The sequence below is a fragment of the Macaca mulatta genome, chromosome 1, assembly GCF_049350105.2.
Source record: "Macaca mulatta isolate MMU2019108-1 chromosome 1, T2T-MMU8v2.0, whole genome shotgun sequence".
NCBI classification, from domain to species: Eukaryota; Metazoa; Chordata; class Mammalia; order Primates; family Cercopithecidae; genus Macaca; species Macaca mulatta.
In genome coordinates, this window is record NC_133406.1 from 14,424,295 (window position 1) to 14,452,123 (window position 27,829).

At 40.5% G+C, this 27,829-nt stretch overlaps 1 long non-coding RNA gene across 8 annotated transcripts in view; it reads right to left on the reverse strand.

The window, feature by feature from the left end:
- Positions 1–3,710: 3,710 nt before the first annotated feature.
- Positions 3,711–27,829, reverse strand: part of LOC106995060 (uncharacterized) — a 43,191-nt gene continuing 19,072 nt past the window's right edge. Inside the window, exons 2-9 of one of the 8 annotated variants that reach the window (XR_013411791.1) lie at positions 25,944–26,151; positions 22,681–22,769; positions 19,762–22,308; positions 19,081–19,245; positions 15,336–18,725; positions 10,443–14,688; positions 9,266–9,477; positions 3,711–6,440 (exon numbers count right to left, since the gene is read on the reverse strand). This is a non-coding gene — a long non-coding RNA (uncharacterized LOC106995060). Of the gene's footprint in view, positions 6,441–9,265; positions 9,478–10,442; positions 14,689–15,335; positions 18,726–19,080; positions 22,309–22,680; positions 22,770–25,943; positions 26,152–27,829 lie in introns of all 8 variants that reach the window. The other 7 variants (XR_013411790.1, XR_013411783.1, XR_013411789.1 and 4 more) reach the window with 7 other exon arrangements.

Here is a 27,829-nt window from a genome sequence, read left to right on the forward strand (position 1 = left end):
TTTAACTGGGTTATTCTTCTTGTTGCTTTTGAGTTGTGTGAGTTCCTTATATATTTTGTATATTAACCCTGTATCAAATCTCATGTGGTGCAAAAGGAATTGTGGTTTTTGCCATTAAAAGTAATGGCAGAAACCGCCATTAATGCCCTTAAAAATAATGGCAAAAACCGCAGTAATTAATATACGGTACACAAATATTTTCTCACAATCCATAGGCTCTATTCTTTTCATTTTGTTGACTGTTTTCCTTGCTATGTGGAAAATTTTTAATTTGATATAGTCCCACCTATTTATTTTTGCTTTTGTTGCCTGAGGTTTTGATGTAATATTCAAAAAAATCATTGCCAAGGTCAATGTCAAGGAGCTTTCCCCCTATTTTCTTCTAAGAGTTTTATGGTTTCAGGTGTTAGATCTTTAATCTATTTTAAGTTGATTTTTGTGTCTGTTGTAAGATGGGGTCTAATTTCATTCGTTTTCATGTGGATATCCTGCATTCCCAATACCATTTACTGAAGAGGCTGATTTCTCCGTTGTACCTTCTTGGTGCTCTTGTCAAAAATTAGTTGATTGTATATGCTTGGGTTTATTTCTGGACTGTCTATTCTGTTCTGTTGGTTTATGTGTCTGTTTTTATGTCAATACCATACTGTTTTGATTACTATAGATTTGTAGTAAAATATAAAAATCACCAAGTATGATGCCTTCAACTTCGTTTTTCTTTCTTAATAAGTTTGGCTATTGGGGTCTTCTGTGATTCCATACAGATTTTAGAACTGATTTCTCCAGTTCTGTAAAAAATGCCATTGGAATACTGACAAGGATGGCTTTGAATCTTCATACTGCTTTGTGTACTATGAACATTTTAACAATATTAATTCTTTCAGTCCATGAATATGGGATCTTTTTCCATTATTTGTGTCATTTTAAATTTTTTTATCAATGTTTTATAATTTTCAGTGTGCAGGTCTTTCAGCTATTTGGTTAAATTTATTCCTAATTATTTTATTCTTTTTAATGTTATTAGTGAAATTGTTTTCTTTATTTTTTATTTTTGGATAAGTCTTTATTGTTGTGAAGAAAGGTATTGATTTTTGTATGTTGATTTTGTATTCTCCAACTTTACTGAATTCGTTTATTAGTTTAAACAGGTTTTTTTGTGTGTGTTTGAAGTTGTTAGGGTTTTCTACATATAGGATCATGTCACCGGTAAACAGGGATAATTTTACTTCTTTTCTGATTTGGATGCCCTTCATATTTTTTTCTTATCTGACTGCTCTGGCTAGTACTTTCAATACTATGTTGAACAGAAGTGGCAAAAATAGGCATCCTTGCCTTGTACTGGATCTTAGAGGAAAAGCTTTCCATTTTTCGCACTGCTTATGTTGCTGTCTCTGGGATTTTCATAAATGGCCTTTATTATGTTGAGGAAATTTCCTTCTATACCTAAAGCGTTGAGACTTTTTAATCAAGAAAGAATGTTGCACATTGTCAAATGCTTTTTCTGCATCTATTGAGGTGAACATGAATAATCTTGAAGAGCACTTTGTGAAAGTGACTTACAGAGTGGTTGTGCCTAGAGCACTGACTCAAAAAATGATCAAGTGGTAGCTGGGCGCTGTGGCTCACGCCTGTAATTCTAGCACTTTGAGAGGCCGAGGCAGCAGATCACCTAAGGTCAGGAGTTTGAGACCAGCCTGCCTAAAATGGCAAAACTCTCTACTGAAAAATACAAAAAAATTAGATGGGTGTGGTGGTGGGCACCTGTAATCCCAGCAAATTGGGAGGCTGAGGCAGGAGAATTGCTTGAACTCGGGAGCCAGAGGTTGCAGTGAGCTGAGAACGTGCTATTGCACTCCAGCCTGGGCAACAGAGCAAAACACTGTCTCAGGAAAAAAAACAAAAAAATCAAGTGGGCAAGAATTGTCAAATATGCATAAGGAAAATTATCTCACAGAGCCTGGGGGTGGGGGTGGGTGGACAGATCAGCTTAACCTCTGAGGTAGGGCATGTATATGCTTGTATTAAGAAGTTATATAAAGGGCCTTCTCTTTGTAGGAACAGTAGCTTCTGCCCTAATTATAGGTCATTGTCATCATCTACCCAAAGTGGTAAGCTTAGACACTTGATGAGTGAGGATCAGGTGAAAGTAGTAAGTGCTGCTTGTAAGAGGTGAAAAGAAGGGCTATTCAACAAATAGTGTTGGAACCAGTGGCTAGCCACTTAAAAAAAAAAGAAGAAAATTAAGCTCGTTCTTTTTTTTTTTTTTTTTGAGACGGAGTCTTGCTCTATCGCCCAGGCTGGAGTGCAGTGGCGTGATCTTGGCTCAGCAAGCTCCGCCTCCCAGGTTCACGCCATTCTCCTGCCTCAGCCTCCTGAGTAGCTGGGACTACAAGAGCCCGCCACCATGCCCGGCTAATTTTTTGAATTTTTTTTTTTAGTAGAGATGGGTTTTCACCGTGTTAGCCAGGATCCATCTCCTGACCTGGTGATCCGTCAGCCTCGGCCTCCCAAAGTGCTGGGATTACAGGTGTGAGCCACCGCGCCTGGCCTAAGCTCGTTCTTACCATACCCTTTCCCCCAATAAATTCCACGTGGATAAAAAACTTAAAGGTAATGAAACCCTAAGATTTGAAAAATCCTGAATGTGTTTATTGATGATCTCTGCATAGCGAAGCCCTTTCTGGTGTAGAAGCCACAGATTTAAAAATTACAAATTTAATACCATAAAAGTATACATACTTTTGTATGACAAAATTACTTTTAAAAATGTGACAATCAGGGCAAATACTTGCAACATATATGAGAAACACAGGGTTAATTTTCTTAAATTATAAAAAGCTGGTACAAACCAATAACAAAAAGCTGGCAAGAATCAATAAATTAAAAATTGGGCAAAGAATATGAATGGGCAGTTTATAAGAAAAGTCACGGCCGGGCGCGGTGGCTCAAGCCTGTAATCCCAGCACTTTGGGAGGCCGAGACGGGCGGATCACGAGGTCAGCAGATCGAGACCATCCTGGCTAACACGGTGAAACCCCGTCTCTACTAAAAAATACAAAAAACTAGCCGGGCGCGGTGGCGGGCGCCTGTAGTCCCAACTACTCGGGAGGCTGAGGCAGGAGAATGGCGTGAACCCGGGAGGCGGAGCGTGCAGTGAGCTGAGATCCGGCCACTGCACTCCAGCCTGGGCGGCAGAGCGAGACTCCGTCTCAAAAAAAAAAAAAAAAAAAAAAAAAAAAGAAAAGTCACACAAATGTGTGCTAAGCACATTCACTTGACATGAAGAATGCATATCCAAATCATAACAGGATACCATTGTTCACCTAATTGGCAAAGACTGTAAAGTTTTTAAAATAATTAGTGCCTGTGAAGAAATGTGGAGAAAGGAACTCACAAATATTGTTATGGGGACTGTTAACTGGGGTCATGTTGCTAATATTAATAGACTCATCTGAGAGCAATTTAACAATATCAGCTGTAATTTTCAATGTATGCTCCCTTTGCTCTAGGAATTCCACCGCTTGAATTTAGACTACTACTGCCTTGACAAAATTATACCAAAATATGTAGGACAAGGATGTACATTACAGCATTGCTTATAATAGTGGAAACAACTGGAATTTACCTAAATATCCATCAGCTGAGACTACTTAGACAACAGAACTTTATGAAGCAGGTTTTAAAAAGGTGAAAAGTTGATAGGTAGAGTTTGCATATAAAGGATTTTTAATTTTAATAAGTAGAAAATAAAGAAGCAAGGGCAACATATTTAACAATATCTGACAAAGTTTTTAAATTGTGTAAAACTTTTGGGCACATTCCCCAATGTATTTATTTATTTATAGAACATATACATGTATATGTACATAAAGAGATACAAAAATAAAGCAAAAGGGGTGAATTAAAACAAAGAAATATAAGCTCTACTATATTTTCATACCCCTGAATTGTTTTAGAGACTTTCTTGGATGTGTGCACCCTACTCTACATTAGAGTGGTATGAGTATATCATTATGGAAATTTAAAACTTTGTCTGCAAATTCTTTGACACTTCTTCCATTGGGAGATGAAATTCCCTTCACACTGGGCAAGTTTTGTGGTTGTTTTGACCAATAGGGGAGGAGAGAAATGATACTATATGATACTGAGTCTAGGCTATAAAAAGTGATGCATCTTCTGCCTTGTTGCTAGGATACTTGTTCTTAAGCCTTTAGTGGCTAAGTGGGCAGCCTGAGATCACCATGCTATGAGGAAGCCCAAACTAACACAAGTGGAAAGATGATGGGGAGAGAGATGTGCCCAGGTGCTCCAGCTTTAGTCTCTGCCTGCCCCTGCACAAGCAATACCAGGCCAGCCTGCTGAGCTCTTTCCACGTTCCTGACCCACAGAAACCAGGACTGAGGAGAAACACTTGCTACTGTTTTAGACCACTATGTTTGGGGGTGATTTGTTATGTAGCTATAAATAATAGAAATAACCATGATCCCAAATTTTTGTGCATACTCGTGTGTATGTGTGTGTGTGTGTGTGGTGTTGTGTACACAATTGGCCCTTGAACAGCATGGGTTTGAACTGTGCAGGTCCACTATACACAGATTTTCTTCTACCTCTGCTATCCCTGAGACAGCAAGACCAGTCCCTCCTCTTCCTCCCCACTCCTCAGGCTACTCAACATGAACACAATGAGGATGAGGACCTTTAGGATGGTCTACTTCCATTCGACACATAGTAAGTATATTTTCTCTTCCTTAGGATTTTCTTTTCTCTAGCTTACTTTTTTCTAAGAATACAGCATCTAATACATATAACGTACAAAATAGGTGTTGCTTGACTGTGTTATTGGTAAGGCTTCTGATCAACAATAGGCTTTTCGTAGTTATGTTTTAGGGGAGTCAAGAGTTATATGCAGATTTTCAACTGTGTTGGGGGATTGGTGCCCCTAACCCTCATGTTGCTCTAGAGTCAACTGTATATATATATGTGTACACACATACACACACACACAAAATATTTTTATATATGCAAATGTACATCCACATTTGCTGTGTTTTGCATAATTTTGAGGCAATAGAGAACAGAAGGAACTGCTGAGAATGGTTATTTTTGAGTGGTGGACTGGAAGGCAGGGAAGCTGTGATAGTTAATTTTAGGTCTTAACTGGATTAAGGAATACCTAGAGAGCTGGTAAAGCCTCAAATCTGGGTGTGTCTGTGAGGGTGTTTCCAGTGGAGACTGGCATGTGAGTCAGTGGACCGAGTGGGAAAGATCTGCCCTCAGTGTAGGTGGGCACCATCCAATCAGCTGGGGGCCCATAGAGAACCACAAGGCAGAGGAAAGGAGAATTCTTTCTTTCTCTCTCCTGCACCTGGAACACCCTGCTTCTGTTACCCTTGGATATCAGAACTCCAGGCTTTTCAGCATTTAGAGTCCAGGACACCCTGGGCTCTCAGGCCTTTGGCCTCAGACTGAGAGTTGCACCATTGGCTTCTCTGGTTCTGAGGCTTTTGGACTGAGCCACACTACGGGCATGCAGTTTGTGGGCAGCTTGTCGTGGGACTTCTCTGCCTCCATAATCACATAAGCCAATTCCCCTAATAATCCTCTCCTGTCTGTCTATCTATCTATCCATCATCTATCTATCTATCTATCTATTTATCTATCTATCTATCTATCTATCCATCCATCTATCTATCTCCTATTAGTTTTGTCTCTCTGGAGAACTCTGACTAATACTAAGATCATCTTTGTTAGAAATGGAATGTTAATGCTCTATTGTTGCTGCATGATCTATAATTTTTTTCTTGTGTATCTTTTAAAATGTTTACCTGGCTTGGGAGGAAACCATCCTTTTGTCTGCTCATACTAGCTTTTCTAAAGTCTGGAACCACAAAGTTTCTGCACAGTACCAAGCTGGACTGAACAACAGAATGTGCTTAACGTTATCCAAAACTGATTCTAGTTATCAATTGCGCAGTCCTTGGAGTCATATTTGAAGGTTCACATCCTGGCTGCATCATTTCCTATCCTCTCTAAACCTCAGGTTCTTCTTCTGTAAAACACAAATAATACCAGTACCTACCTATATTAGTTATCTATTGCTGTGTGATAAATTACCCCAAAACTTAGCAGCTTGAACCAATAAACATGTATTAGCTACAACTTCTGTGGTTTATGAAGCCAGGCACGACTCAGTCAGGAGCTTCTGGCTCAAAGTATCTCATGAGGTTGCAATCCAACTGCTGTCTGAGGCTGCAGTCCCATCTGAAGGTGTGACTGGGGCAGGATCCTCTTCCAAGTCCATGCATGTGGTTGCCAATAGGATTCCATCCAACGGAGTCTGTTGGACTGAGGGTTCCACTTCCTCACTGGCTGTTGGCTGGGGGTCTCCCTCAGTGCTTTGTCACATAGACCTCTCTACAGGGTGGCTCATGGCATGGCAGCTGGAGCACCAAAGACAGAAGTCACAGACTTTTTTACAATCTGATCTTGAAGGGGACGTCCTATTACTTCGACATACTCTACTCATTCAAGGCAAGTATATGAATCCAGTCCACACTCAAGGAGAAGAGATTATACAAGGAAGTGAATGCCAGGAGGTGAGGATCAACAGGGCCATCGCAGAGGCAGCCTACAAAAGACCTCATAGAGTGCTTGTGAGCATTAAATGAATTAATGTCAGTGTTTAAATCATAGTATCGCTCAACAAATGGAAGGTCTTATTAATATTATAGATATCTGTCCATGTGTAACATTAAATATCAAGTGTTCTTTTCTTTTCTTTTTTTTTTTTGAGACAGAGTCATGCTCTGTCACCCAGGCTAGAGTGCAGTGGTGTGATCTCCACTCACCGCAACCTCCACTACCTGGGCTCAAGTGATTCTCCTGTCTCAGCCTCCTGAGTAGCTGGGACTACAGGCGCACGCCACCATGCCTGGCTAATTTTTGTATTTTTAGTAGAGACAGGGTTTTGCCATGTTGGCCAGGCTGGTCTTGAACTCCTGACCTCAAGTGATCCACCTGGCTCAGCCTCCCAAGGTGCTGGGATTACAGGCGTGAGTCACCTTAAGTGCTCTTTTCCTGCAACTAATTTATGGTGAGATTTCAGTGAGGCCCTTTGGCCAGAAATGTACTAATTTATCCACCTAGGTGTTTTCTCAGACTCCCCAAGGCAACACTGACTTAGGAGCAGCTCCTGCCAAGCAGTGATGTGGGCTAGGCCTGTCATGGCTTTGGGCCCTCTCAGTACAGCTCATTGAGCAGTCACTGAGTCTGTATTAGTGCCTATAACAAGATGGGAACCAAGGTAGTAACTAAGGACTTAGCAGTGAACCAGGCATGTGTAATTTCTGCCTTTACAGGGCATGCAAGTTACTGGAGGGGGTTCAGACAGAGAAAAGACAACTTCAGCCATTCCTGGGCGCTCTTAAATACTGATATCCAGAAAGGCATAAACCTAAATGATTACTCTTCTCTTACTACCTCAATATTTGAGGGTAAATGAGGAGGTTTATTATTGTTAATTATTTAATTTCAGAAATACATAATTCATTTAATTAAAATCTATTTAATACCTAAAATGTTATTTTTATGAAATTTACTAACACCAAGTGTGCCCTCACTCTGGTGGAGGCAGGAAACTAAACTGCTTGCCACCGTCATGAGATCAGGCTCACAATGTGGTGATACTCTGGTTTCCTAGGAGACTTAGCCCTGGCACAGGCACACAGCTGGACACATGCAAATAATTGCTATCCTCGCCAGGTGTTCAGCTGCTCTTCGTACAAGCATCCCTACAGTCTCAAAAAGTATATATTCATGCATTCAACAACTGTTTTATGAACAATAAGCAAATGCTATATTGGGGTACTCTTTGGATACCACCTATTTCCAAATTTCAAGGACTGCATTCTCTCCATTCATTGTCCTCCAACACAGCTTTCGAGACTATGAATTGGGGTCTCCCACTCATAGGCATGCCAGCACAGCATAAGGTAGAGAGCAGAACAGGAGCCATCAGAGTGGACTTCAAGTCAATCACAGAAACAACAGCAATAAGCCACAAATACTCAACAAGTGGGGAAAAGGGGCAAGGGAATACAGTTATAAAGCACAAAAGTTCTCCAAACATTTTAAACATTTTCTTCTCACTCTTACAATTCCCACTTTCTGTGTAGGAAAACAAAGAAAAAGAAAGTGACTTATACGAGGTCCTCACTCCTCCAGAGGGAGTTGAGCCAGAGTCTTTACGGGATGAGAAGGGAGAGAATTCATAATTAAATAAACAGCAAACAAACCTCAGGACAAATGTTACCCCTTATCTTACCTAAACTCTACAGTATTATAATTTACTCCGTCAATCAATAAGTACTTTTTAGCATCTACTCTATACCAGGTACTATTCTAAGCTCAAGTTTTATCACGGTGCTCCAGTTTTCTCCTTGTAATATTTACATTCAGTAAACACTTACCACTAAACCTCCTGGCGTGCAGAGCTATAATCTGTCACCTATTGTACACTTCTGAAAAATGTTAACAGAACCTTAGTTGGCAAGATCAAGAACTCATTAAAAATGGGATTTAGAGAGTAAAAATTTTAAATGATACTATGTTTGAGTAATTACACACATATATATATGTAAAAATATATACATAAACCAAATATTCAGGAAGATACCAATTCTGAAACAAGCTCTGTCTATATTAAAGAACTCCTCTGCTGGAAATGTTTTCTCCTTAATCTCCTTCAGATATTTAGTATATATCTGTGATATCATGATTTTCTAGAGCATATTCTCCAACAAATGTCATGTTACATAAGCTATGTGTTCTTTCATGTTTAGAAACTAGCCCTTACTGTGAAGTATAACATCTTCTTGCACTCACATCCTCCCTTGTTTTATCTGTGCAAATCTCAGCAAAATCTTGTGTAACTGTATTAGTCAGCTTCACTGCATAACAAACAATCCCCCAAAATCTCAGTAGTTAGATCATCAATGTATTTCCTGCTCATGATACATGTAGGCTATGAGTCTGCTATGGCTCTGTCCCATGTGTTTCGTCATCCCAGGATACAGCTGAAGGAGCAGCTCCTATCTGGAAAATACTTTTCTCTTGGAAGAGGGCAGAAGAGCAAGAGACCAAGTGGAACCACACGATCACATTTAAAGCTTCTGCTCCTAAGTGGCATGTACCTTGTCTACTCACATGTCATTGGTGGATGAAAATCACATGACCAAGTCTGATAGGGACAGGGAAGTACACTTACCTATAAGGGGTCTAAGGCAGGGATGTATAATCCTTTTAAAGGAGAAACGACAAATAATTGCAAACAATACTGTAATCTACTACAGTAACCACTTGGCAATTTCCCAAAATATTGAGGAACTTAAGGGCACATTTTTCTTTTCTGGATCTACATTTCTTTCCATTCATTGAAGGGTAGAACACAGGCAGTTCCTCAATCATGGCATGCATAACCTACAAGAAAGGAAAGTCATCACTCTGAAGGATACTGAACTGAGCCCAACATCTGCTAAAAGATCACAGATTTTGAAATTTTAAAAACAAATGCTGAACCTCATTATTATAACACTAGGGTTAACAAAGGATTGCCATAGTTCACTCAGCATTATCCTGGCAACTTCATTTCACTAATGTCCAATTTTGTTTTTAGTTTCCTGGGATTCAAAACCAAAAGAAGGGAAAGGAGTGGCTAACATTCATGCTAACACTTGTACAATGCTCTAAAATTTATTTAAATAGCACTTCCACATTCACAGTAATTGCAGAAGTGATGAACACAGTTAAGAAGGACATGCTCTACTTGGGGAATTAGAATTAGAAGTAGGAGAGGCAGGATAATATTTGCTTTTATATGAGAAGTAAAATTATAGTGTTACATGTGCTTAATCATTGTAGGGACCTAAATCATTGCAGGTATCTGTTTATGCCATTTGTTGGAAAAAACTGGGACAGGATACTGTTTTCCTTCCTTTAATATTTTTAAATCACCGCCTACATGACAGGCGCTGTGAGATGAATATCTCATACTTACATATACACACGTCTATTATTTCCACGTCTCTGATTTTTCCCTGTACCCAGGGATTTACTTCTAGTCATAAAAGATGGCTTACCTTAGATTTCCTGCCATAAAGCTCCTTCCCTTTATACTAAGTCATACTTTCTACAGTTGGCTTAAGAGACACATTTTATAATGAGAAAACTAAAATGGAGTCTTTTTAAAGACATGCCCAAGACACTCATACTAACAAGATGACTACTTCACTCCTTAATTTGTGGTCCATTGAGATGACTGATTGACATGCAGATAGTTGGATAGATCAATAGATACATAGATAGCTACATGGATGAAAGAGAGATGATAAAGAGAGAGACAGAGATGAAACATAGATGATAGAGAGAGATGAATAGCTTCTCACCCTTGGTGTACAAAGTGAGGAAGTCAAGGTGAAACAATGGCAAGCACTATGCCTCGGTCATAGTACCCACTTCAAATTGGAGAACATGGTCAAGTCAACCATCTAGGAAAGAAACAAGAGCCGTGTCCACTTTGTCATTCAAATAAATGTCCACGATGAATACTGTGCCTTCTTAAAGAACTTGGAGCTCAACATTTTGACATTTTATATAGTAGCCAGCACATTATGACCATGTGGTAGATGTTATAGTGAATTATGTCCCCCTAAATTCATATGTTGAACCCCTAATCCCACTAACCTCAGAATGGGACTCTATTTGGAGACGGGGTCTCAAAGAGGTAATTAAGTTCAAATGAGGTCATTACTGTGAGCCCGAATCCTATATGACTGGTGTTTGTTAACAAGAGGAAATTACGATACAGATGCACTCAGGGTGAAGACTGTGTAAGGTGAACTGGTGAAGGTGGCCATCTATAAGGCAAAGAGAAAGGCCTCAAGAGAAACCAACCCTGACAGCACCTTGATCTCAGACATCTAGCCTCCAGAATTGTGAGAAAATAAATTTCTATTGTTTAAGCCACTCAGTCTAGGGTACTTTGTTATAGTAGCCCTAGCAAACTAATATAGTAAATATTTTAAAAATCAGCTTCAATTTATTTGGAAAAAAAGAGACAGTATTACCAATACTTATATTTACATAGTAAGGCAGCATGGAAAATGGGTATATACTTGCTTTCGTCTGGGCCTGGGTGCAACTCACTGGCTCTACCACTTACTAGCAATGTATGTAACCTTGGACAAATTACTGAATCTCTTTGTATCTCAGTTTGCAGATCTGTAAAACGGGGTAATTGTACTTATCTCACAAAGTTGTTAGGAGGAATAAATGAATTAATAATGTTTGAAAGCACTTAGAATAGTGCTTAACACATTGTGACCAATGCATAAATATGAAATACAACAGTTGGAAAGTATTGTGAAATCCAGTCTATAAAAATCCTTTTAAATTCTAACAATGAAAAAAAAAATAAGTGTAGATTATTCTGATTACAGTGAGAAAATATTTGTCACAGCATTCAGAGTTCCTAATCTGTTTAGTAGAGGGGTTACTGGGTTGAGTTTGCATTTTGGGGAAGAGAGAATGTGTGCTAATGACAAAGATGGTCATTACCCATGCACCCTGATGGCAGTAATTGTGAATCATTTCCGGAGAGGATTTTAACATTTGCCAAAGATTTGACACTTGCTGGCTTTCCCCGCAACATTCATTGCCATGAGCCATGGAGGGGGTACAGAATGTGTGCTGAAAAATGTTCACAGGTGCTATTTGCACATGACTTGCTGTAGAACGGGGGTAAACACAACTTGGTTTCTACTGGTCAAACTTTAACTCAAGATAAACTTGCTGACTGTGAAGTGTACCGCATGATTGCTCAGTGTGTGATAGCAAACATAAACAGTCGGGGGAGCGGGGGCTCCCAGGGTCTGGGGACCAGTGTGTGTATCTTTCAGGAAGGCCAGCCTGGCTGCAATCTGCTCTGGTCCGGCGGACCCCCGCAGTTTACCCCTGCTTGTGGGTTGTCAATCAGAAACATCGCATGGTTGACTGTGAAGGTGTTTGGGGACCTAGAGCTCCCAGCCCACTGATTTTTAATACTCATTATGGTTTCTGCTTGGAAATCCTGAAGGACTGGCAACTGCCTAGATAGCAGTTTTGACCAACAGAATCTTAAATAGAAATGACCAGTCATGGAAAATGAGTTTTTAAAAAATTAACTTAAAAAAAAAATTTAGACTCAGGGTATACTTATGCAGGTGTGTTAGAAGTGTATATTGCATAATGCCGGGGTTTGGGCTGCTATTGAATCCATCACCCCAATAGTGAACATAGTACCCAATAGGTAGTTTTTCAGCCCTTACCCCACTCCCTTCATCTCCCCTTCTGGAATCCCCAGTGTCTACTGTTTCTATCTTTACGTCCACGTATGCCTATTGTTTAGCTCCCATTTATAAGTGAGAACATACGACATTTGGTTTTCTGTTTCTATGTTAATTCACTTAGGATAATGGCCTCCAGCTGCATCCATATTGTTGCAAAGGATATGATTTTATTCTTTTTTTAGAGCTGCGTAATATTCCATGGGGCCGCAGGATATTCCTGGTACCACATTTTCTTTATCCAGCCCACCATGAATGGGCACTTAGGTTGATTCCATCCTCTTTGCTATTGTGAGTAGTGCAACAATAAACATTTGAGTGCAGGTGCCTTTTTGACAGAACGATTTCTGTTCCTTTGGGTAGTTACCCAGTAGTGGGGTTGCTGGGTCAAATGGTATTCTATTTTTAGTTCTTTGAGAAATCTCCATACTATTTTCCATAGGGGTTGAACTAATTTACATTCCCAATAACAGTGTATAAGCAGTCCTTTTTCTCCACATCCTTGCCAGCATCTGTAATTCTTTTTTTTTTTTTTTTTTGAGGCGGAGTCTCGCTCTGTCTCCCAGGCTGGAGTGCAGTGGTGTGATCTCAGCTCACTGCAACCTCCACCTCCCAGGTTCAAGTGATTCTTCTGCCTCAGCCTCCCGAGTGGTTGGGACTACAGGCACCTGCCAACGTGCCTGGCTAATTTTTGTATTTTTAGTAGAGACGGAGTTTCATCATATTGGTCAGGCTGGTCTTGAACTCCTGACCTCGTGATCCGCCCACCTTGGCCTCCTGTAGTGCTGGGATTACAGGCTTGAGCCACCACGCCTGGCCTATTGACTTTTTAAAAGCCGTTCTCACTGGTGTGACATGGTATCTCATTGTGGTTTTAGTTTGCATTTCTCTGATGATTAGTGATATTGAGTATGTTCTCATATATTTGTTGGCCACATGCATGTATTCTTTTGAGATGTGTCTATTCATGTCCTTTGCCCACTTGGAAAATGAGGTTTTTTTTTTTTGTTTGTTTGTTTGTTTTTTTTTTTTTTTTGAGACGGAGTCTCGCTCTGCCGCCCAGGCTGGAGTGCAGTGGCCGGATCTCAGCTCACTGCAAGCTCCGCCTCCCGGGTTCACGCCATTCTCCTGCCTCAGCCTCCCGAGTAGTTGGGACTACAGGCGCCGCCACCTCGCCCGGCTAGTTTTTTGTATTTTTTAGTAGAGACGGGGTTTCACCATGTTAGCCAGGATGGTCTCGATCTCCTGATCTCGTGATCCGCCCGTCTCGGCCTCCCAAAGTGCTGGGATTACAGGCTTGAGCCACCGCGCCCGGCCGGAAAATGAGTTTTATAAACCAATTGGGAAAAGAGGAAAGTGTCATCAGTAGGGAGATAGCCCCTGAGATAGATTTTGGAGGATATTACTTCTCTGAGTTCAAACTTGCCTTTGATACACTGGAAACATTTTTATGAGCATAAAAATTACTAAAAGAGACTTGAAATATTTTTCTCTCGTGTCAGTTCAATCCATGGAGCTATTAAAATTTTCAAAACTTCAGGGCAAGAAAGATATATATCATCTGAATGTAAGCATTTGAGTAAGAAATCTCTGCCAGGGGTGGGGCGGGTAGGTTGACAATACTTCATATATATTTTTATTTACATAGAACTGAGCCATTGCTAACCTCTCATATCTAGAAAATAGCTTGGAAACAATGAATTTTTAAAAAATAAAACAACACTTGAGAAACACTTTTCTTATACTTTTCTCAGAGAAGAACCAGCCCTCAGTTCCTGACTTGGAAAGCATTTATGTTTATTGTACACATATCCCTAACCAGTGTGAGTTTCTCCATGCCCGTAGCAATTTAGAAATAGAAAATCAGCATTAGGGAGAAGGCTTTGCATAGTCTTGCACACTAACAAGAAGTAACTGCTGATGGCCCAAAGAAGAGAGCAACAGAAAAAAGGTGCAAAAAACAGACAGGCACAAGAATTCCAGAAGGCACAGTCATTGGGACCTCTCAGGTGTGCAGGCAAATATTTCTCTCTCTCTCTCTCTCTCTGTGTCTGTCTCTGTGTGTGCGTGTGTGTGTGTCTCTCTCTGTCTGTCTGCGTCTCTGTCTGTGTATGTATGTCTCTCTCTGTCTCTCTCTCTCTCTCTTTCTCTGTCTCTCTCTCTGTGTGTGTGTGTGTGTGTGTGTGTGTGTGTGTGTGTCTTTCTCTCTCACTTCTCTGTCTCTCTCTCTCTCCCCCACCATGGCCTAAACCCATTATTTTTTTATCCAATAGCAGTGAAATCAGTTCTTTTCGTGATGATGTTAAGACTGAAAAAAAGAGAAGAAAAGAGTTGTTAAATAAAGTTCCTCCACTCTTTAAGAAAGCAGGGGCGGTTGAATTACATTTTAGAAAATTTTCTACCAAAATCCTTTTCTTTTCTTCCTTCTTTCTTCCTTCCTTCTTTCCTCCCTCCCTCCCTACTTTCTTTTCTTTCTTCTTTCTTTCTTCCTTTCTTTCTTTTTTTTTCTTCTCTCTCTCACCTTCTTTCCTTCCTTCCTTTCTTCCTTCCTCCCTCTCTCTCCTTCCTCCCTCTCTCTCTCGCTCGCTTTCTTTCTTTCTTTCTTTCTTTTTCTTTCTCTCTCTCTCTCCCTCCCTCCCTCCCTCCCTCTCCTTCCTTCTTCCCTCCCTCTCTGCCCACCTCCATTCTTTCCTTCCTTCCTTCCTTCCTTCCTTCCTTCCTTCCTTCCTTCTTTCCTTCCTTCCTTCCTTCCTTCCTTCCTTCCTTCCTTCCTTCCTTCCTTCCTTCCTTCCTTCCTTTCTCTTTCTTTCTTTCTTTCTTTCTTTCTTTCTTTCTTTCTTTCTTTCTTTCTTTCTTTCTTTCTTTCTTTCTTTCTCTCTCTCTCTCTCTCTCTCTCTCTCTCTCTCTTTCTTTCTTTCTTTCTTTCTTTGCTTTGAAGGACCACCTCTTACTTACCTAGAACTCAGCAATCCAGAATGGCTACAAAGCAAGCCGAGATTTTATGGTGTTTGTGCCACCATTTGCCAGTATATAGATGTGGGATTACACGTTGTGTGATCAATATGAATTCCTATCCTTTAAGAATCGCCTCATGATTTTTAAGTTTCTGAACAGCTGAACGATTGTTGAAGATACTGTTACTTGAAAGGAGAAGAAATAAGGAGAAAAAAATGAATGGAGGGAATTGTTAGATGATATGTTAGAACAAACATTACATCATCAACAGAGTGAGAGGGTAAAAGGGAGTTCCCTTAAGGCACAAACAAAATTTCACCATCCCATTTATTTTTACTTTTAATTTAGTTCACAGACTTCAAAACCTGCTCATTATCACCAAATGCTCTTTCAAGTGATGAAGGGCTGAAAGAAAAACCGAAGTCACCTCCACACAATATATAAGAAATGTTGGCACATCCAGATCTTCCTAAGGAAAGAGAGTTAGACTACAGAAATGCTGAATGCAAGCCTTATCAATTGCATCCTTCCTTCCTTCCTTCCTTCTTCCCACTCATAATACACACATATGCCCCTTGTATGTTAGGAACATTGCACTGGAGGGAATGTATAAAAACTCTAAGTTAATTCTTCTCTGAGGGCTTGCTATCAGCGAGGTACATACAGGGTTAAAGTACAAATACTTGATTATCACTTGACCACACCCCAGTGAGGAAACTGAGGCTCAAGAAATTTAAGTAAAGTTCTGAAAGACACATGGCTTGCAAACAACTGAGATGGGATTTAAAACAAGGTTGTTTATTAACCACTGGGCTCCACCATCTGACAATCGGGAGTAAATAGTGATCCCTGGAAATAGATGACCCCCATTTTTTTAAAGGGCAGAGATCAGTTGAGAAAAATAGCCACTTTGATGGTATAGACCTGGAGTGTGTAGAGGACCTTTGCACTACGAAGAATGGAATTGCTGGGCCCACTGATGGCGCTTAATAATTGACAGATGGCCTGTCTAAGTGACTCACATGCAACTCAAATTTCAGGTCTGGAAAGGCCATGGGCTAATGTGGAAAGGAGGTTCATCCCTGGGCAGCTTCTGTGGCCAACCACCCCGTTTAGACAGTTCTCTGTTCGTGGAGAGCTCTCTGCTACAGTAAGCAAAATGTGTACAACCTGATCCCAACTTTTATTATACACCAAGAGGCTGTCTGTAACCAAGTCATACCTGCCTGGGCAATGTGCTCTGTATACAGATCTCCATCAGTCACACAACAGGTGCTTCATTCTTGGTGACAAAAGGTGACCTCAATTTCTTTAAAGATATAGCAAGCCCTAAGGATCCAATTATATGGGGATTGGGCCAAGTGATCCCAGAGGCCCTGTCTTCTACTATTTTGAGATATTTACAAAATGCAGATAAAGGAATTGGAAAATAGAAATACGTAAACTGGGAGAAGAGAGAGAGAGAGATAAATTGACTTCCGAAATTATTAGCCTGTCAACATAACATATGGAGAAATATAGCAACCATTGATGAAAATATCAAGTTGTCAGCACTTAAACAGAATGCTAAGAAAGCACTAAGCTGTACAACCATATAACACACCAAGCCTCTTGGACTAACACAATTTCCTTATGAGACAAAATGGCAGATGATGAAGCTGCAAATGCTTTGCCTCCACACTTCAGTGAGACCAGGCTAAGCAGGTGGGCCTGAGTACTAGATACTTGGGGAAAGGTTAGACTCCTTGGGAGTAAGCTTGGCGAGTTTGCCAAATCTTTGGGAATGGTTCATTCTTTAGCATTACAGGACAGTCACAAGTACCTAGAACAGGAGCTTCTCGCGTTCACCTTGCAGACCTGGCATTATTGCTTTTTTGTGGTCTCCTGGCTCTGGGTGTAAAGTCAGAGGCCAACACTTATTGAGTAAGTGTTCGATAACACTGGTTGATGGAAATAGTAGGTGCTCTGTAAGTACTTGCTCTTTGAGTCATTAATGCTTGAAAACACAGTATTTAGTCATAATACTCCACCTCACTACACTAAAGCCAAAACACAGTGTCCACATTTCTGATTTAGGGAGAACATTCATCATTTTAAAGAAAAGTATATAAATACCACAACCTTCAAAATTATTGAGACTTTTGACATTAAAAGCAATATAGAGTCATTGTAGAAAAATCTTAAAATACTTAAAAACAGGCCAGGCGCAGTGGCTCATGCCTGTAATCCCAACACTTTGGGAGGCCAAGGAGGGCAGATCATGAGGTCAAGAGATCGAGACCATCCTGGCCAACATGGTGAAACCCTGTCTCTACTAAAAATACAAAAATTAGCTGGGCATGGTGGTGTACGCCTATAGTCCCAGCTACTCAGGAGGTTGAGGCAGGAGAATCACTTGAACCCAGGAGGCGGAGGTTGCAGTGAGCTGAGATCATGCCATTGCACTCCAGCCTGGGCAATAGAGTGAGACTCCATCTCAAAAAAAAAAAAAAAACTAAAAAAACTAAAAAATATAAAGAACCAGAAACAATCACCTGTAATCTCATAATTCTACCACCTAGAGATAATGAGTTAACATTTTAGTACATTTCTTTCCAATTTTTTCACATATATACACACACATTCATACATATTTAAAATTATAATTATATGGAAAATATGGCTGTATATCTGTCTTTTTCACAGAATGTTATAGATTGGGCATTTTCACTGATCAACAGCCATCTCTGAAAATGTGATTTTTACATAGCTACACAGCATTCCATCATCCGAATGGACTATGATGAATTTAAGTGTTTCCTCATTTTTGTATACTGGGGATTTTTCCTGTAGTCTAAGGAATGCTTCAGTGAACATGCTTATCCATAAATCATTTTACACACTTCTGATTATTTTGTTAAGATAAACATCCACAAGCAGAATTACTAGGACAAGGGAATATAAACACTTTTATGGCTCTTGTTATACATTTCTCAAAATATTTTTTGAATTATTCTTTTCTGCATCTCTATTTTATTTTAGATTCAGGAGGTGTATGTACATATGCGTCGGTATATTGCATAATAGTGGGATTGGGCTTCTAGTGTACCTGCTACCCAGATAGTGAACATAGGCCAGGTGCCGTGGCTCTCATGTGTAATCCCAGCACTTTGGGAGGCCAAGGCAGGCGGATCACTTGAGATCAGGAGTTTGAGATCAGCCTGCCCAACATGGCGAAACTGTGTCTCTACTAAAAATACAAAAATTAGCCAGGCGTGGTGGCGCATGCCTGTAGTCCCAGCTACTGAGGAGGCTGACGCAAGAGAATCACTTGAACCTGGTGAGCGGAGGTTGCAGTGAGCCAGGATCGTGCCATTTCATTCCAGGGTGGGCGACAGAGCAAGACTTCATCTCAAAAAAAAAAACAAAAAACAAAAAAACAAACAAAAAAAAAGTGAACATAGTACCTAACAGCCTAACAAGTAATTTTTGAACCCTTGCCCCTCTTCCATTCTCCCCACTTTGGAATCTACAGTGTCTGTGATTTCCATCTTCATGCCCAAGGTACCCATTGTTTAGCTCCCACTTGTAAGTGAGAACACACGGTATTTGAGATCAAAAGGAAGTTATGGAGAGAAACAACAAGTTTGGTTTTGTGTTTTTAGCCCTATTGCCTCTTTTCGTCCAGCCCAGGCCAGTATACTCATTTGTCATCTTTAGGGCTGTTTGTCCTGTTGATTGTGCCCTGCATCTCAGGAGAACTCACCCTAGAGAGGTCGCTGTTATCGATGGTCTGTGTTGCTTGGTTCACACGTGGGGCCTGCGATCCGGGGTCCTGTGCATCCTGATGCACCCTTTGTGGAAACAGGAGTTGCTCTGCAGAGAGTTGGTTTCAAGGCTAGAACAAACCCTACAATCATTGGCCTATTGTCTAAAAAGGTAAGTAAAAATACACAAGAAAGATTGATTCCATTGAATGCAAAATCCTAAATTACTTCCTGACCCTTTGGAAGTATTTCTACACAGCTCTTCCCAGCATTCTAGCAGATTTCAGGAAACTCAAGGGACATTCTTAGCCACAGAAAAAGTTGCTGAATCCAAAAAACTCAATGAGGATCATTTTCAAATACGGTGTTCTGTTACATGCAACGATAACCTGAAGTTAGGATTATTTCAATTGTTTCTTCTATGTAGTAAAATATTAAGTTTGCTGTTTACTTTAAAAGGTAGGTGGGATTTCTAATTTCATTTAATCTGATGATTAAAATAATCAGATTTTGCCCTTTTTTTCTGAAAATTTACTTTGCAATGAGCACAGACTATATTCATGTTAATCATAAATACCCTCCTCCCCTTTCCAGGTAAGTTGAATTTTAATTATAATAATAGGTAGACTTTCTTAAGTGTTTCTCCTTATCCTTTCTTATGGCCTACTTTCCCATCTTACCTTACTTTTTCCCTCTTCGTCTTCGATATTATACAAAACACATTCTGAAAAATTTATGCAAAATAATTTAATGTTATATGTAAACAGCATCACCAAATATATTCCCACATTTCAGGAACTTGGATGGAAGTTCCTGCTGATAGATTCATGGAGTCAAAGAAAAAAAAAATGGGACCTTGGGATATTAAACATAATTCCCTCATTTTAGTAAGGAAACCGGAGCCCAGAGAAGTGAGTCTTTGGGTTTGTCATTTGATCAAGTGTACAGAGCAGGAGCAATAATAAACATAATAACTGACTTCTTTATAGCCCTTTACACTTTATAAAACACATTCACATTCAACATTTACAGGTATCGCCATTCTGGCCTTTCAGTAAATAAAACGCCCCTGTGCTCTATTTACCTCCAGGAGACCAATGTGGCTGATTTTATATCTGGTATTATTTCATTTATTGGCTGCTGCTGATGGCAGCACCCTTCGCCGGGAGACTCGGAGGCATTTAAGATGGATTCATGTACGAAACAGCAGGCTAACACTTTGGGTGGGCCGATGTTAAATGGAGAGTAACATATCCTGCCCTGCCAATGAAAAAACCACGGCCACATCTGAAGGGCAGAATCCCAGTGTCAGTGGGATTTGAAGATTTGTAAAAAGCTGTTACTGGCCACATCTGCCATTTGGGACTCCAAGGACCAGATTAAATCTCAAAGAAACCCAAAGTTGTGCCCTTCAATGGCCAAGGGTGGGTTTCTCCAATGAAAGCATCAAATTGGATGTCTTTGTCAGTTACGTCTTCATGGAAGGTGATGGTAAGGACTCACATGGCATCATAAAATAACATTAATCATGACCGGGCGTGGTGGCTCACGCCTGTAATCCCAGCACTTTGGGAGGCCGAGGCAGGTGTATCACGAGGTCAGGAGTTCGAGACCAGCCTGACCAACATGATGAAACTCTGTCTCTACTAAAAATGCAAAAAAATGCCTATAATCCTAGCTACTCAGGAGGCTGAGGCAGGAGAATCACTAGAACCTGGGAGGCGGAGGTTGCAGTGAGCCGAGATCATTCCACTACACTCCAGCCTGGGTGACAGAGCAAGACTCTGTCTCAAAAAAAAAAAAAAAAAAAAAAAAAAAAAAAATAATAATAATAATGTTAATCACTTATCTGAGATAGTTTTCCTATGAATTCATTGACATTTTCAACATTTAATTGAGCATTTCTGGTTTTCAGGCACAGAGGGAGGGATGTGGAGGAGAACAAGGCATGATGCTGTCCTGAAAGTGCTCCTGGTCTGGTGGGCACATCTGTCCTGCCACGCCTCCAGGATCTATCTTGAATTGTTGCAGTGCTGCACTTCCTTGTAGATGATGGCACAGTTCATTATGACTCTTCGGAATATCTCAGCCTTTTCATCCTTGTAGTAAGTTTTGCATTGGACATTTACTCTTTAGCAGGGTGGATTAGTTTCTTAGAACTGTCATAACAAATTACCACAAACGGAGTGGCTTAAAGCAACACAAATTTATTCTCATAATTCTGGAGGCTAGAAGTCCAAAATCAAGGTGTCACCAGGGTCAGACTCTTTCTGATGGCTCTAGGGGAGGGTCAGTCCCACGCCTTTCTCTTAGCTTCTGGTGTGACTCACAGCTCTTGACATTTTTTGGCTTGTAGATGCATCACTCCAATCTCTGTCTCAATTGTCACACCATGTTCTCCTTATATCTCTTCCTTGCTTCTCATAAGGACACCAGTCATGTTGGCTGAGGCCCATCCTAATTCACTGTCACCTCATCTTTGCTTGATTACGTCTATAAGACCGTATTTTCAAATAAGGTCACATTCACAGGTACCGTGGGTTGGGTCATAAACAGAGCTTTCTAGGGGGTACAATTTCACGCATAACAGGGGATTCGATTCATCCAAACCCTTTCTCAGTAGAGACAGTAAAAGTACTTTCCCCTTCAGCTGCCAGATTGCAGTTTCATATGGCTGTGCTCACAATAAAGCAGAAAGGCCACGGTTCCTTGAGCTCCAGAGTGGGCCACAGATGGTTAAAACAATGTGGAGCATGTTTTAAGGGGAGAGAGGACAGAGCAGCCTAAAGTGGTCCTTCCAATAAGTGACATTGCGTGTGTCCCTCTCGCTTTCATCTTTATGTGTGTATCACACATTATCCTTCATCCTAATGTCTTTTTCTCCTTGTTCCAGTGAAGCGGCAAAGACAGTAAAAGTGCTGAGCTCCTGCTGTAAGTCAGGTGCCATTCATGCCCCCCAATCCATTTGGACCTCTCACTGTCCATTCTCTGTGACAGGGGTTGCAGCCACTGTCCTGACAGACCCTGTTTGGCTACTCTTAGTGTGAATGGCCTACCTGGTAGAGCTTTCATTTAGGCAGCAGAGTGCACATCTTGTTTCCATTTCCGTCATTTGCATTGGAAGTGCTTTTTCCCCCTAATGAATACATAGTCATAAAGAATCCAGTTCAGCCTGTCGTGCTGTTGTCACTGGCATCAGCTAGAAGGCTGGCAAGTAATGATCCCACCTGGAAGAGCACAAAGCAGTCAGCTCCTGTGCTCCGTACCATGTAACTCACCCATACCACATCCCTCGTTCATTCCAGCATGGCTCCTTCTTCACATGTGGTGGTGTTTCTGTTTCTGTTGATTCTATGTGATGCCTTGCTTGACCCAACATCATGAATGGAAATTTTTGATGGGCCTAACCCCTTCACTCTGCATTTTCCAGGTAAGGCGTTGGTCTCAACAGGAGCTAAAGTTGTGCTGGGAAAGGACGGCCATGAGAGAGAAGTTTTCCTCTCCCCATAGGTGGCCCCCAGCAGAGAGGCAGGACGGTTTATGCACAAAACTATAGGAAGAATGATTGCCTTTTCTTGCCATCAGAAATTGTGACTTACCTTCTTGTGGCAAGTGGCACTTCATTGGGTGTTCTAAAGACACATTCATCATAGTCCCTGCTCATTGGTGACATAATACCTCATATGAACTGCAAGGACAAGACAAGCATATAAAGAACATTTAGGCAACTAAACAAGTATACTAAAAAATCTTTAGATTGTATATAGGCAAAAGGAAACTGCATTTTCTGATAAATGAATACAAGTCGTAAGAGTTCTTTTGGGGAGGAATGGCCATCTTTCTTCTAGTTACAGAAAATTTTGTAGTGAAGTAATTTAAAAAAAATCTTTATATCCTAATTCATTTAGTAACAAATTAAGTGTATACTTAAGATTCTCAGTTTCAAGTGAGAGAAATGAAACTCAAATAAGGGCAATATATTTGTTTATGTACCTGAAAATCCTCAGGCTAAACATAGTGGCTCATGCATGTAAGTCAGTTACTTTGGGAGACCAAGGTGGGAAGATCACTTGAGGCCAGGAGTTCAAGACCAGCCTGAGCAACATAACATGACCTCATCTCTACAAAAAAAAAAAAAATCACTGGGCACAGTGCATGCCTGTAGTCCCAGCTACTTGTAGTCCCAGCTACTTGGGAGGCTGAGGCAGGAGAATCATTTGAGCCTAGGAGTTGAGGCTGCAGTGAGCAATGACTACATCACTGTACTCTAGCTTGAGCAACAGAACAAGACCCTGTCTCTAAAAGAAAGAAAAAAAAGTTCAAGGGTGGTTCCAGATCCTTGAAAAATGTCTTCAGGAATTTTCTCCAGGCATTTTAGCTTTGCCTTCCTCTCTCTTGATTTCATTCTCAAGCAGGCAATCACTATTTTTTGACAAGATGTCCACCAGAAGCTCCAGGCTAATTTTCTATAGGTTTAACCACCCCGGAAGAGAATTTATCCTTTTCAAAACTTCTAGCATAACCCCTGGGGCTGACAATATTGGTTCTGATAAGCTCAGCATATAACACATACTCATTCCTGAACCACCAGCATGGTTAAAATTCTTATTGACCAGACTTGGACCACATGCCCCACCCCTGGGGTTAGGGGTAAGAGTCAAGCCCACCAGAAAACAGACACTGAGAGTCAGGGAGGGGTGGTTCTTTGGTATCACAGGAAGAAGTGGATGTTGATCAAGCCAAAGCCCCAGATGCCCATAACACTATGCAGAAAGAATGTACATTGTTCTGAGATGCTGATTAAGAAATACAAATCAACCTCAGGTTTTAAAGTAATTTTAAAAGGTCAACTTGCAGTGTCTTTCATGGAATTTCTGATTACTTCGAGCTAGTAATCGAGTCAACAATAAATTCTTTGTTTCTCTTGCAAACCCACATTGTCCAGGAACATTTCCTGTTAATACCTATTTTAGAGTATTACATGAGTCTTGAGTCTTTCTTTCAGGAATAAAGGTAACAAACTGACAGAGGTAAAAAACAAACAAAAAAAAAGTGGTGGGGTAATTTTAAAATTTTTATATCATAATTGTCTTCAGCAGGAAATTCTATATGGCTGAGTGATTTTTGAACAGAGAGCAAATAATTATTTATATATATTTTTTTCTTTTTTTTTTTTCCTTTTTTTTGAGACAGAGTCTCGCTGTGTTGCCCAGGCTGGAGTCCAGTGGTGCCATCTCGGCTCACTGCTGCAAGCTCCGCCTCCCGGGTTCACGCCATTCTCCTGCCTCAACCTCCTGAGTAGCTGGGACTACAGGCGCCCGCCACCACGCCCCGCTAATTTTTTTGTATTTTTAGTAGAGACGGGGTTTCACCGTGTTAGCCAGGATGGTCTTGATCTCCTGACCTTGTGATCCGCCTGCGTCGGCCTCCCAAAGTGCTGGGTTTACAGACGTGAGCCACTGCGCCCAGCCTAGATTTTTTTAAAAAGATAAAAAGCAATCACTATGTTTAGTACATGCAATGAAGAAAACATGAAAGAAACTCTCTCATGGGCTAGATACTGCCATTTTCTGGGACGGCACTGTAATGTCTATCTCCAGTTCTAATTATCTTTTTCACCTCAAAATTTTAGTATTCACTGTGACTTATATTTGATTTGTTGGATCCTTAATAATGGCTAAATTTAATTCCACTTTTTCTTTCATTAGAATCAGGGCCAGGTTTTTAAAAAGAAATCCACACACTATAAACTCAAAAACCAAGTTGTATTAAAAGTCAGATTTTCAACTGCATGGAGAGTCAGCGCCCTAACCCCTGCATTAGTCACAGGTTAACTGTATATGTGTACACATGCACATACATCTAGTGTTTATATATATTCAAATATACATACACGTTTGCTGTGTTTTTCATAACGTAATAAGCGCTTCCTATGCAGCAGGCACTGTGTTGTATGGGAGACCATCTTTGCCTTACGGAGCTTACATTTTAGTTGGGGAGATCATGACAAACAAATGAATAAATACATCAGCCAGATGATTAAAGACCGTGATCAGAGCCATGTAGAAAATAAACAGGGTGGTGAGACAGACGAAAGCTGGGAGAGCCTATTGTAGGTGGAGGTCAGAGAACCTCTCTGAAAAGGTGACATCTTCAGTAGGGCAGTAGGGCCTCATGGAGGTGAATGATCAGTCACTACAGCAGAACAGAAGGCAGGCCAGTGTAATTGGAGTGAGGTCAGTGGAGTAGGTAGGAGACAAATTAAGCAGGGCTTCATAAACCATGGTAGAAATATAAATTCGATTCTATATTTCAAATATAGAAATATTCATCATGAAGGGATTCATGAAGTCATGAAGGGATTCATAGCCAAGAAGTGGCATAACTTGATTCAAATATTAAAATGGTCACTTGTGCTCCTATAGAAAGAATGTGTGTCTCTATGAGAAATAAAATAGGGGCTTAAACAAGAAAGAGATTCCTCTAACATAAAAGCATTGTGGACGGGGTTAAGGATCCCAGATGGGCCCAACAGCTCCACGTCCATCAGAAACCTAGTCTTCTCTATCACCCTACCCCATTGTCTTAGAAAATAGTTCCCATCCACAGACGTGCAAGGCGGTCAGAGCAATTCCTGACATTTTGTCTGAGTTCTGGACTATAAAAGAGAAGGAGCAAAAGAAGACAGAAGTGTTCCCATCCCGTCCAAATCAGCTTCCCTGAAGCATCCTCTTTCAAAGTCACACAAAACACTTCCGCTTACATCTCATTGGCCAGAATTTAGTTACACGGTTACACTTAGCAGGGGAGGTGAGGAAACATGGTCTTTCACTTATGATGTCTACGTTAGTAAGATACTTACAGCTATCAGAACAAACAACCAAAATACTCTTAATGGCTCAAACATGATACAGGATTGCTTCTCACTCATATGAAGTCCAAAATGATGTTCTGGATTGGCAAGTGGTTTTCCTTCAAGCAGGGATCTAAGGACCCAGGTTTCTTCTATCTTGTGCCTCTTTCATCTTCAACACTTGTCTTCCAATATCTTGTTACTTATCTGCATTAAGCTGTAGAACGATAAAGAGCATAGAGAACCATCATGGGTTTCTGTAGGCCAGGACTACAGAAGTGTGAGTAGAAGGGACACATCGCTTCAGCTCAGTAATGGCCAGAACTCAAGCACACCATGCACATAACCACAAGGGAGGCTGAGAAATGGCATCTGGTTGTGCCGAAGAAGACGACCTGGGCTCATGGCATGACCAGCCAGCAGCCTCTACCACTGGGGAAATGAGTCCAGCCAAAAACTAGAGTTCTGTTACCAAGAAAGAACCTTGGGAGATAGGTGGCACTTTGTGTCACAGGAGGCAACAGTGAAAACAGAAGATCGGTTCCACTAAAGAGCTAGCAAGCACATAAATACTTGCTGTCTGCCAGCAATGACAGGGCAAACTTAGAACCAAAAGATGACATAGTTCTACTGCAGATTCTGTTTTGCAATGACGCTTCTGCACAAATATCTCAAGGATTTGCTTTTAGGCCACAAAACATTCTCAGAATGAAATTGCTATGATTATGCAATTTAATTGTTATTAATTATTTGATTTTATTAATATTATAGAAAGCTTTTTAACAGTCTAGATGTGCTCCATAATCAGATATGAAGGCTTTACATGTTTGGCCATATAGAGAGAAACCTAGTATTAGTGATGTAACATTGCTGTAAACCCAACTGAAGAAATTCCTGGTTGTGAGCTTTTACATATAAGGTGTTCATTTTGAAATGCTACTTCTATGTTCCAAATTTCTGTTTCCATTGATCATTTATTAATTTGGTTTTTTAAATCTTGAGTTTTATTTAATCTACAAAATATGCTACTGCAAAAGAGAAGGGTACTGGCTGGGGGAGCCCACATGTGAATCCCAATGCTCACAACCATTCTCACTCAAATAATTAACATCTGGTGGACATTTACTATGATGTTCTAGGACAGCTTAGTGGGTCCAGCATAAGTGTAGAACCTTGAAAGGATAGACCAGCAGGCCTTAAAAATACAAAGGAGAGAAAAAACAAACATAATGACACTAGGAGGAGAAGGAGTAGATTTGAACATATATGAATCAATCAGAAAGTAGAGTTAATTTAGTTAAGTGGTCAAGAGCACAATATTTGAATTATGTCGGACCTATATTCAAATTCTCACTCCGCCACTTCAAAACTATGTAAAACTGGAGAAGTCACTTAACCTCTCTGAGCCTCACTTTCCTCATCTGTAAAAAATGGAGGATAATAACAACCTCATAAAGTGCCTGGTGTAGTCAATGCCTGGATCATACTATAGTAAACACATGAACAATCGTGGCGATGATTAATAACCAATGGGTTAGCATACCACTAGTCCATCCAGGGCTTGATGCCAGATGCAGCTGAGTGCTAAAAAGACAGATCTTCTGTAAAGACCTTTGCAGAAACTCCAACAAGTCAGACTGGACAGCATGCATGACACAGTCAGGAAATCTCACGTCACATGTTTAAGTCCTAAATGTTTGACAATGTCTCTAAGCGTCCCAGGAGTTCAGAAGAAAAAGACTTGTGATAGAAGGGAGACCTGGGCTTCATGGATTGGAACTTGTCCTGAGCTTTGAAGGCTGTATAGGGTTGGCATAGGTAAAAGAGGAACATTTAAGGTGTCTGTGCCTGGGACAGAGTAGTTACCTCAAAACAGAATAAATGAATGAATGAAT